A 13,501-nucleotide genomic window follows, 5' to 3' on the forward strand; every position below is an offset into this window, starting at 1 on the left:
AAATTTGAGATTTTGAGAGAATTTAGATCACATTTGACAAATTGGGGAATGATATGAGTATAAGGGATAAAAAATATGTCTATGGGCAATTTTTCAGTTTTTGGGGCAAAAATGTAATTTTTGATTTTTACGGGGGCAAAAGTGTAAATATCAAAAATTACTTCACCAAGACTTTGGATAAGTTTGAGAATTTTATCTAAGTTATGGATATTTTAAGGAATAATGTGTGGTGGAGATTTAAAGCTTAAAAGATAAGAATTTAAAAAATGGACCAATAATGTAGTGACATGTGGCAAGTTTAGATTATTATATTATTTAACTATAAAAATCAGCCCACACCACCATTTTCTCTTCATTATGGCCGGCCATAGCAAGAAAACAAAGGGGAAAAGAAAAACAAAAACCTAGGGGGAGAAATTCAAGGAAAAATTGGTGAAAATTCAAGGAAACAAGTGACCAAAGGTAAAATTTCTTGATTTTGACTTGTGCTTTACCTTTCCCATGCATTTCCCATCATTTTCCATGGTTGAATCATGTGATTTGAGGATGAATTCAATTCTGGAAAAATGGGTTAGGAGAGAGAAACTTGTTAGATTAATTTGATTTTAAGTTATGTTAGTGTTTTAAGTTAGTTTAGCATATTTAGGAACAAAACAACAAGAAAAGAATTTATTTTCCTCCATTACCATTATTGGCTGAATTTTCTAGGGGAATATTGGCTGATGATCTTGATGTTTATTTGAGGAATTATGATGAATAATGATGAATTATGAGTCTAGAAAAATAATGGAAATTTTCGGAGCAAAAATATGAATTTTTACCCATTAGGGGTATTTTCGTAATTTGCTATCAGGACTGATAATTTGCACCACACCGAGGGACATTAAGTCAATTTGGGTGCAATTGAGGTATAGAAACTGAAAAAAATTAATTTGAGATTAAATTGGACGCGTTAGTAATTTAATCGGGTAATAGGCCGAATTAGGTCAGCACCGCATTTAAGCGGTAGTCGGATAAGTTGCATGTCATATCATGCATATATACCGAGCCTGAATTGATTTTATAATGGTCAAGCATTGATGTGGTGAATTATGTATTGTACATTGTGGATAGGTGGTGAGCAAATTACACTGGTAAAAGTACCAAAATTGTGCTTGAAGACTGGGATTAGGAGTACATCGACTCCTAGAACTGTGAGTGGACAATTTATCGTCTTAAATATCTAGAGTAATTATACTTGTTTGATGCTTTTATTGAATGGTGAATTTAAATTATAAAATATTATGTTTTCCAATTAAAATGTTTTTTAATAAAAATGAGATTTATACTGGTTTTGAAATCAAATATTGTTTTGGGAAAATTGAGTATATGGAGACTGTGTTGAAATTTATGATTTTATATGTTATTGAAATTGGGGCTTATGACACTATGGTAGCATGATGGCTAAATTTTTGGGGTTGGCATGAAATATATGAACAATTTTGGATTGGTCTCGGTAGACTGGATTACATTTTATTCGCCATATTATGCTACTGGAATTTTTATGGGTCTGGTGGTATATTAAACGGTCACTGCAGTGGTGGGGGTTTCCGTGGACTGCCTATGAGAGGGGCACGGTAACTCAATTATATACTTACCTCCGGGGGGAGATGTTGGGTGAAGTATCTCCTGAGGTATGATTTGAGTGCACCTCACGTTCGGGCCACCACGTGAGAGTGAGACTCAGCCAACGCCAAGGAACGGCTGTGTGTCAGATGTGAAAACATGTTTATGGGTATGGGTCATTGAACAGCCTTGGCGGTCTCAGTGGGATACCTTGACGAAGGTACCCGCGAGAATGATATTGGCAGGGGCCAAGTTTAAAAAAATTCATAAGTCGGGGAAATTTTGATGAAAAGAAATTATTTGGTATAGATTGAAACGAATTTTGTGTTATGAACATTATTGAGATATAACGTTTTTATATTGTCTCCATCTACTCGGCTTTAGATGCTTTTGATGGTAATTGTTTACTCACTGGGATTATTTAATCTCACCCCTCTTCCTATCCATTTTTCAGGCTCAGGACAGTTTGTTGATAGTTGATTAAGACGAGAATTAATCTCAAAGTTGCATCATAGGAAGTTAGGGTTCGTAGCTCTACATTTTCTTGGTTAGTTAGGGGCCCACGTGTCACTGTAAACGAAATTTCATACTTTAATTATCTTTATTACTATATGAATACATTTATTTTACTCTTACGCTACAAAAGTTATTTTAGGAAGACTTTGAAAATATTATGTTTTAAGAAAATAGAATATTTTATTTAATATTTTTATTATATTCAAATAGCTATAATTTTACTTTAAACGAAAGTTTTAGACTTCAAAATTTAATTTAAATCATGAAATATGTGTTTCCACTTACATATTATATTTTTCGGATTTCAAAATTTTAAAAAAAAAATTAACGAAAATGCCCCTGTGAGCTAGAAAATAATATTTTATTGTTTTGAGTTGGAACCAACTTATGTTTTCTTGAAATGCGAGATTTAATAACTGTCGCTCACCGGGGAGATGCGGAAGTTGATGCTAAGCCTTGCGGGATTTCGATTGGCATTCGGGGTAATGAGTGCTTATCGGGACGTCGCGGCGGTTGTCACTGGCTCGATGGGAGTTCCGGGTCGTGACATTAGTTTTCGTACCTTTATGCCCTTATGACTAGAACCCTTGTATTCTTCCACTCTCTCTCCTTAAAACCTTTGAAAAGTCTTATTTTTATACTATCTCTCACTAGTTGGGTGTTCTAGAGAGAGAAAGAGAGAATTACCCCATTGGTGTGGAAGCTATTGGAAGAGAATTCCACTACAAAGGAACCCTAGGGTGAGTGATGAACTAAGCTTGGTTTTTAGCTATGGATAATGGCTAGAAATTTAGATTATGAGTTGTTTTATTGTTGAGGATGTTCATTCATTTTATAGTGATTTAGATAATGAACATAGATAGCCATTTGAAGTGGCAAGTGAAAGCTAGCTAAGAGATAGCTTTTAGGGTTTATAGTATGTGAATTAACATAATTGTGATATTAATGTGATGGTAGGTTCCAAGGAAGCCCCATCATCCCATTTGGACAATTAGGGCAAATTAGAGTCAGTGAAAGGCTCAACAACATACAGGTGAGTGGACTTGCATTTCAAATTGTTTTGGGGAATATGAATGATTTTATCCAACTTGTCTTTGAAAATGTATCTTGGGAACAAGCCTTTGGTGAAGTGATTTTATATTGTGAAATTGTGATGTACAATGGATTATGTGTTATCAAAATATGATAATATGCATGATATGCATTAGGTGCTTATTTGTATGTTGATGTGGACCCAGTTATGTGCGAGTAGGAGTGCACATAAGCCTTTGCTGACTTAGCTATGTGCAAGTGGGAGTGTGCATAAGCTATTGCATATGAGATGATGATGATTGGAGGATGTTCAAGATGATTGATATATATATATATATATATATATATATACACATGTATGGTATATGGTTGTAAATGCGAAAATGTGAACATTTGATTTGTTGAAATTTGGGAGTTTGCATGTGTTATATGTTGCTTTTGTTATTTAGTAGGATGGCTTTGTTTTAAGGGAAAAGGAGACCTTTTTCTTGATGTTCTGATTCTCGTTGCAACGAGATTGATTCTAGCTATAGCGAGAAACTCTCAGGTTTTGGAGGAGTAGACTGGCCAAAAACTCGCTGCAGCGAGAATGACACTGTAGCTTCTCACTGTAGCGAAATTCATTCTCGCTGCAGCGAAAAACTTTCTATTTTTGGGTCACAATTTCGCTGTAGCGAAATTTATTCTCGCTGCAGCAAGAAACTTTATGTTTTATGACCAAAATCTCGCTGCAGCGAAAAACTTTCTGTTTTTGTCTCTTATCTTGTCCATTTGCTGCCCTATTTTTCACTTCTTTGCTACCATATCTAAGCATAGACTTCCAACATTTAGGATTAATGAGTTAAGTTTAAAATGAGGAGATTTAGTGGGAAACCCTCGGCCAGTTGAGAAACCCTTGTTCGGTTAATAACTTAATCCCAGCATTGCTGCAGCGAAAAGGCATTCTCGCTGCAGCACAGCAAAGATTCGTTGTTGTATTTGACTTGCTTGCGTATCATTGAAGCTTTCATTTTTCAAATGGTTCATTATGTATGGGTTAATGATTTTCAAATGATTAATCATTTAAGGGCTTGAAGAGGGGTTTTTAATATGAATGGAACTAAATTGCATTGTTTTGAAACAAGTGCATCATGATTTTAAATTCTCCCTTGTTGTTGCTTGTTCCCTTTCTTGTTCACTCACTAGGTTTATTCTCACTGTTTTCAACTTCATGTTTTCAGATCACGAAACAACTAGTAACTAGGACGAGGTGTCCTTGTAGACTTGTATCCATCTTTTGGTGGGTGCCTCGGCATTCAGTAGCTGTACATTCGTCGAGTTTCTCCACTGGACATCGAGTCTCCTTTTGATATGTATAGACAACTTAATGTAATTTATTAGAATACGTGTTGTAGACAATGTATGTATTTTAAATGAGTAATGCTAGTATAAGTTGGCGATGTCTACCACAATTTTGATTCAAAGCTATGAAATGAGACTTAGCAATTTCTGGTAGAATGATGAACATGTCAGATTATTAGGCTTTCTTGGGCTTAGTGGACTATGTCCAAGGGGCCCTTGTGTCGGTCATGGCCCGAAATTTGGGTCGTGACAATTTCTTTAGTTGTTGATAATGGCTAACAATGGGGTTTGTGAATGTTTTATCATTGAGGTTGTTTATTCACTCTTAGGGTGACTAGAGTAGTGTGATCAACTAGCCATTTAATGGCAATTGGAAGCTAGTTAGGATTAACTAGTGGAACTCGATTAGGAAAGAGCTTTTGGATTATATTAATGCCAATTTAGGTTGGTTTTGATGTTGTGTGTGTATAGGTTCCAACAAGGTCTCAAATGTCCATTTGGAGTATTAGTTTAGGTTAAAGTCAAGCAAAAGAATCAACAGGACCGGTGAGTAAACTTGCATTTCAAAATTTCTTTAGGAAATGTAATGTATTTGAATGAACATTTGAATGATTTTGTCCAACTTTTCTTTAAAAGTGTGTGCCAGGGAACAAGCCCTTGATAAAAAGTTTTGATGTTGTGAAAAATGTAAAATGTGTAAAAGGATGAATCCATGTGCTTCTATATTATGTTGGTAGGTATATATATGAATATATGTTTTGTATTGATGAATAATGTTGTGTGATGATGTTGAAGTGTGCGAGTAGGGAGTGCACACATGATGATGATAGAGTGTGCGAGAAGAGAGTGCACACATGATGATGATAGAGTGTACGATTAGGGAGTGCACACATGATGATGTTGAAGTGTACGAGTAGGAAGTTCACACATGATGATGATATTGCATTGAGTTGAGTGTGGTGGGATGGTATGCATGATGATGTATAAGAGTTGTGGTGCAGTTCAAGCATATCTCTCAGGTTCCAGTGCAGTTCTTTCACTTCGACAAAGATTTTGACCACCTTCCCATCCAAAATGGGAAAAGTAATAAACATCAAAGTTGTATCCATGCCTCTTATATTCTTAATGGTCTAAAAATCAGGTCAATTGGACTTCTATAGTGGGAGATATGCTTTGAAAACTGAAACATATGTAAACTGAGACTATTTCTCACTGCAGCGAGAAAGTTGCTGCCATGCTTGTTACCTTGCTTGATTTTGACCTATTTTTCACCCATTTAACTTCATGGATTGATCGTGGGTTTTTGCAACACTATGAGGTTATTGATCAAAGTGTGAAATGAGGGGTTTTTAGTAAGAAATTAAATTAATTGCATTGTTTTTGAAACAATTGCATCATGATTTCCAAATTCTTTCTATCGATTGCTTGTTCCCTTCTTATGTTCACTCACTGAGTTTATACTCACATTTTTTAAACTTCATGTTTTCAGATTCGAAGACAGTTGGGACCTAGATTAAGTGTCTATGTATGCTCGTCCTCTTGGTAAGTACTATGGCATCTCAGTAGTTGTACCTTCACCCACGATCACTCCGCTGACAGTCAAGAGTTTTATGCTTGTGTACATGTATAAGTAATGAAGACCACTAATATTCATGTTAAAAATCAAATACGTATATTTGATTACTGATGCCACTGTAAGGTGGCAAATGAGTGATACTATGTTAGCATAATACAAATGTGAATATTGGATTGCTATAAAATGTTACTGAAATATTTATAATTGAGAATTGCAATATGTGGTTTTAGAAATAATGGTTGGGATTAATGATCAGAATTGCATAAATAGGCTTGCTTGGGCTTAGTGGGCTATGCCCATTAGGCCCATGCGCAGGTCATGGCTTGGTATTTGGGCTGTGACAAAAATTATGCAAAGGATAACGAACATGAGGAGGAGGACTATAGCATCTTTAGATGCATCCAACCATCAGGGGATTCTTTACTTTTCTTGTAGTTTTTTTAACATTCAGAACAATGTTAGTTTAAGTTGGGGGGTGAATTTATTTTTCCCGTGATGAATATTCTGTGTAAGTTTTAGATTTAGTTTTATTAGCATGCATATTTAGATTTATAAATAATCTAGGATTGGTTGATAAATGAATTTATTATTTATTCGAATTTTAGGAATCTAGGGTAAAGTTGTGCCAATTTTTTTCAATGATTTCTCTATCCAATGCTGATAACTAGTTGTCTTGAATTCTTAGCTTTTGGTGAATAAGATTTTTGTTTGGATTCATGCTAAATTTTTTTTTGTTGAGTATCATTGTTAGGATGTGATTTTCATAATTTTGAGCACTATATCTTTTACTTTGAATTATTATGAATATTTAGAGAAAGTTTATATTGATGTGAATTTTAGATTATGTTGAGAATTCTAGAATTTGCTTGATTCTCTCTCGAAGCGAAATCCTAGGCAATACGTAGTTATGGAGATCATTTAGGCTATCTTTGGACCTTTTGAGCTTAAACAACTTACCTTGTTAAATCTTTATCCCTAGTATACCCCTTTGAGCCTAATTTCTATTTTTTTTGTTTAACTATATAGTAATTGAGCCTAACTATACATAATAAAATTTTCAATTTTGCAATCCTCACTCCTAAGCATGTATATTGTTTTACGAAATATAGATTGAGCTAAATGTTGTAAAAGGTGGAAAGGTGATGTTGATGTGAAAAAAAAAGAAAAAAAATCCAAAATATTAAAAGTCAACCTACTACCTACTGTACAAAGCAAACAAGTTTGGGTGTGTGCAATTGTGATATTGTCAGTAAAAGAAAAGAGAGAGAAAAAAATGTGTTGAATGAAAGAAAATTTCAAACATTGAAGAAAAGGTGTACTAAGAGAAGGAAAATAGAGCTTTATATATAGGTCCTAGAATAATTAAATGCTTAGGGTGATTTGAGCCAAATTATCATCTTTTATCCTACCTTGACCCTAGCCATACATTACAAGCTTTATAATGTCCTATTGATCCCTACCTTTGTATTAGTCTACATTAATGGAGAGAGTGATGAAAAGTAAACCTATGGAGTTCTAGTACTAATTTAAAATTTATGTTGGGAAAAACTCATTCGAAAGTCATGATATTCATGGTAAAAGATTTCACACACACACATGGAAATCCATTCAAGAATATGCTTGCATTAGAATTGAAATATGAATTTGAATGATGCTTATATTTTTTTCTTAGGTTAATTATTGATAGACATACTTTTGAGGAAATTATGGTGAATCATTGAGTTGATTTACTTTATCTCAAGTAGTAGTAACTATATTTATTTTGTTTTCATTAACTAAATTTGTTTTATTAAGTTAGTTTCTTTTCTATGTTTTGCTCAAGGATTAGCAAAATCCTAAGTTTGAAGGTGTGATAACCCTATGATATAGAGTTATTTGGGCTTAATTTTGATAGTAATTTAGCTTAGTTCTTGTTGTAATGCATAAAAATTAGTAGGTTTTATTTAAATGAATTTAAATTAGTTAATTTAGTCGAGTTAATCTAATCTTACTTAATTTTATGATTAATTTGGTGTTAACGTGATTAAGATAGGCTGTTATTGATTTATTTATGCTTTTGTAGGTTCAATGAAACAAGAATTTTAATGGAATAAGAAGAGCAATTTTGAGGTTCAGACTTCCACTGTATATGTTTTTGTATTTCAACTATAACTCTCTCTGAAGAGTTCTAAATGAGATAATTCTTAAACCATTGGAAAGTTAAGACAAAAATCTACAACTTTCATGTTTATCAATTTTCCCAGTTAGACTTGGAAGTTTGTCAAAAATATTGTCGAAGTTGAAGTACTATAGTAGTCTTGGAGCAATTATGATTTCTGCTAATTAATTGGTCGAGACCACGGCTCACGTAATTTGATGAGAAAATCTATTTGGAATTGATTCTTTCTTCACCTAACTTGGTCTAACTTCAAAGTCTTATAAAAACAACCTTTCGAAGGACTTTTAGGATAAAATGAAACACCAAATTGAAAACTAAGAATCAAGCTGCAAATTCATTGAACTTGAGAAGGATTCGAAGGATTCAACAAGATTTGAAGATCAAGATTACAATTCTTGGTTTTATCTATCTTTTTATTATTCTCTTATTTTCTTGGTTTTGTTTTTAATGTTTAAACTTTATTTGATGATGATGCATGACTTGATGGGGAACTAATTCATTTATCTAAGATTATGATTGAACTCAATACATAGTCTGATTTATTTATCTCTCTTTTGCTTATGTTTTATGGATTTAAGTTGTTTATTTTATTCTGTTCTTAATACTTCTAGTTGACTAGCCACAAATTAAATTGAATTGAAAACCTAAGTTAAACCTTGACGAAGGAGATTTAGGTATACCTTGAATAGAATAGCATATGGTCAAATACACTTAGTTGATTGGGTGGTTTGATTTGTATATAGGGTAGACATACACCTATAAGCTATATGTAGCCAAAATTATAGCACAAATTAATGAATCTGTCTTCAATTTAATTTTGTATAGACATATAATAAATTAATTAAGAGAGATATTTTTATGAGAAATTTGACACAGTTTTGTAAATAATTTAGGACTCTAGGTTAACAACTTAATCCATTAAACTAAGTTAAGAGAGAGACAATAATCAGATGAAATATTGAGATACATCATAATCTTAGGTTCGGTAATCACTAGAAGTTAATAAAATAATTTTGTTGAGTAAATTTAAGGTAGGTTTAGCTTTTAAATTTTGTTTTTTTAATTCAAATTTTAGTGTTTGGGTAAAATTAAGGTGTGCAATTTTAGTAATTAATAGTAAGAATTAATTCAATTCCTTGTGGGATCAACACTCTACTCATTATTATATTTTCTTTATGATATGTATATTTGCGTGGGTAGAAAATTGAACAACAAAACCATAACTCAAAAAACAAAATTTATGCTACAAAATGCTTTCAATTAATCAGGAATACCTCTACTCTGGGTGGGTTTGATACCTGACCACCAACAGAATGGACTTTTACTCCGAGTGGCTTTGATACTAGATCACCAACATCAATCTAATATTGGACTTTTGTCAAAGACTTGATTGGAAGTGGTAAGGACACCAAATACCAGTTTCTTTCAAAATCAATTAAAATAAAGAAAATTTGAAGAACTTAAAGAAAATAGTTTAGAATTTTCATTGCAAGAAAGTTTTTACAAAGAAGCTTTTCTAAAAGCAATTCTAGCTTTCACTTCTTCAGAATACAAAGGGAGCTTTATATAGAAGGGTCTTCCCGTGTGCTAATGATTACATTTATGAAGATTTTAAAAATATTGATTGAAGTGTTGAAAATTACTTTTTCTTTTTGAATTTTGTTGAAAATGCCCTGCAACTTTAGAAGTGATTTTTGAAATTTTGAAGATGCTTCGTAGGTTCAAAGGATGTTTTTTGTCTTTTTCTTTATGGAGATGCCTTTGTCTTTTATTCTTATTGTCTGAAGCATAAGAGATACTTTTTTGAAAATTTGAAGATGCTTTGCAAGCTTCAAAAATGCTTTCTTTGTAGGTTTCAGAGATGTCTTTCATTTCCCTTTTGAAATGTTGGGCCCCTGACACTTTTTTACAACCTTAAAAGGTTTTGGTTGCTTTTAGTATGCGTTTGCATTTTACAGAAGGTGCTCTCTTAGTACCAGAAGATGCTATATATATATATATATATATATATATATATATATTCAAGGGGTTCGACTTTGTGGAACTTCAAGGTGAAAATTAGAAACTGTACATCAATACATACAGATTTATTGCATATAGGAGCTATTTTTTCTGTTGATGTATTTATTTTATTTTAGCTTTTTACTTGTAAAATTAAGTCCAAAGTAGGATTTGGCTTTGACATTTAGCAATAAAATTGCATAATTATAAAAAAAAAAGATGTTTGACTTATAAAAGTTTAAAATTTTTAACTTATCCTAAATGCTTATTTAAGGTTTTAGAGGAAGTTATAAATCAATCTTTTTTTTTTCAAAAGTATACTATGTAATAAAAATATTTAATGAAAATTTTTTAACATTCTTACTTTGCTCTTTCTTTCATATTATTTCGCATTGATTTTTTATTTTGTTGAACTTTTTTATATCATTTGCCTTTTGTTTTTAATTAAAAAAATATTTTATTTCTTTCTTTCACTTAAAAAATTATGATTCACTCTAATAAAGATGTGTCTTTTTTCATTTATTAAAAATAAACAAAACACTATGTATAATATAAAACTTTTCCCTCAAATTTGTCAAATATTATGTTAACTTTTCTCGTTATAAAATTTTTAGAATAGATAACAATATTTCTTACTTCAAACAAGGCTTAATAAAGGAAACAAGCAAGGCACTAAATTGGTATATATAGCATGGAAGCAAAGCAGAAAAACCGAAAGCAAGTATTATTGGTCCCAAATAAATGTGCTAGGGGGTGAATAGCACTTTTTTGAATGTCTCTAAACTTGACTTCTAATTTAGGGTAAGTTAAAGGTCAATGATGAAAAGTTAGATGTAAGATGAAGGAATTATTTAAGGAAGAATGAAATGAAAAATAAAACAAGGCAAACAATACACAAAGGTTTATAGTGGTTTGGTTAAAGACCTACATCTACTACCTTGATCTTCCAATCAAGGATTTTCCAAGCCAAATCACTATAAATGGTGGAATTCCCAAGCTCCCACTAAGCTTTTATAATGGTTTTTCACAAGTTCGGCCACAACCTTTAACAATGATTTTTCTCGGGATCAACCAAAACCTAAAACTAACTTTTTCTAGGCTGAGTTAGAACTTATACACCCAATCAAGCTAACCCAAGCTTGATCAATCCACTTAGAGTGACTCGCACACTCTAAGTAATCAAATAGAACGAAAATAAAGGAGTACCTATGATCACTAACTTGATCTAAATGGTACAAGATGAAGTGCTTAACTCTATTACAAGGATTGGAGTGAAGTGCAGAAAATATGCAGAGAGTTTTTGCTATTTTTGAGGTCTTTTGATCTTGGAAGCATCTAATCTTGTTCTTAGCTGTTGGGAGTGCCTTATATACTTGAAAAAACTAGCTCTGGAGGGTGCTTTACAGTTTCTGACTATTGGAAATAGTTTAGAGTCAGTTCTAGCCATTAATCTGTCTTCTAGTATTCAAATTCAAATTTTTTGATAAAGTGCTCTTAGTTGACTAACTGTGCTTCTTAGTCGACTAAGTCTTTTCTATCTTTTAATCCCAGTTTCTGACAGTGAGCACTTAGTCAACTAACCATGCTTCTTGGTCAACTAAGTCTTCTCAATTTTCTGATTGAAGTTTCTAGTAGTGAGCACTTAGTCGACTAACCATGCTTCTTGGTCGACTAAGTTTTTTCTGTTTTCTGATTGAAGTTTTTAGTAGTGAGCACTTAGTTGACTAACCACGCTTTTTGGTCGACTAAGTCTTTTCTATTTCTAGATAGACCAACTTCATATTTGAATTTTAGTTGATTAACTCCCTTTGTTATCCAACTAAAAGGCTTCTGTTTTGTGGCTCAATTGTTATTCCTTATTCTTATGAGTTTTAATATTTGCTTCTGAGTGATTAATTTATTAATGGCATACATTTTTGTCCTGCACACTCGAGTAGTATAGTTAGACATAAATGAGTTAGAATATTTTATTATCATCAAAAACTAATGGAGCCAACAATCTCCCTTTTTTTGATGGTGACAAAACATTCCTTGATTAATAGCACAGTATCTATTAGTTCTTTTTGTTTTGCACAAAATGAGTAATTTCTCCCCCTGAGTGTGTGCTCTTCCTTAATGTATGCATGATCTTTTCAAGTTATTTTGTTATCCAACTTTGCAGGTTAGCAAGTTTTTATCTATTTCTTAAAGAAAATAACAGGCATAAATTTAGACATTTAACAGATTATCTTCATGCAAGTTAACTAAACAATCAGTAATAGTTGACAGAATATTATCTGTCACGACCCGGTACTCCCTTCGAGCCTGTGACAACCGCCACGATGTGTCGATAGACATTCATTACCCGAAATGTCAATCGAAACCTCGCAGGGCTCTTGCATCAATTTTACATCTTTCCTGTGAGCAAAAGTTACTAAATATCATGTTTTAAGAGAATATAAACTATTTTTAAATAAAAAACAAACAAAAATAATTTTTGCCACACAAGGGTATTTTGGTCATTTTACCTATTTTAACCTTAGTAAAAATATGATATACGAGTAATAAACATCCATTTCATGTCTAAAAATAAGTTTCGTTGTCTAATTCATCAATTTAAAGTGAAATTATAGCCATTCAATTTAAATAAAAATATTAAATAAAATATTCTATTTTCTTATAAAACAATATTTATAGAACTCTACATAAATAATTTTTGTAGCGTAAAAGCAAAACAAATTCATACATGCAGTGGCACACACAGTCAGGTATACAAAATATTCTACAATGACATGTGGGCCCCAAAATAATCGAAAATATACAAGACTATAGACCTTCAATTTCTAAGGATGCAAATCCAAAAGCAACCCTCGACAAAATCGACTGTCTATAGACTATCCTGAGCCTGAAATGGATAAAAAAAAGGGGTGAGTTTTTACAAACCCAGTGAGTAAGCAAAATTCATCTATAACATCTAAAGTCGAATAAATGGAGACAGTTAAATCATCCCATCATACTATAGTTCATAACATTCAAAACTCATTTCAATTCCTATAAAACAATTACATTTCATCAAAATAATTAGCAAGGCTTATGATTTTCTTAAAAGCTTGGCTTGTGCCAAAACTCATACTAGGGGACACCTTGGCCCGGGCATCCAACCGAGTCTGCCAAGGATGTTAAAACGACATATACCCATAAAACATGTTTTTACTTTTAAAATATAGCCATTCATTGGCGTTGGCTGAGTTTCATCCTCACGTGGTGGTTTGACGTGAAGTGAACTCTAAACT

Source organism: Theobroma cacao, chromosome 2, assembly GCF_000208745.1.
Source record: "Theobroma cacao cultivar B97-61/B2 chromosome 2, Criollo_cocoa_genome_V2, whole genome shotgun sequence".
NCBI classification, from domain to species: domain Eukaryota; kingdom Viridiplantae; phylum Streptophyta; class Magnoliopsida; order Malvales; family Malvaceae; genus Theobroma; species Theobroma cacao.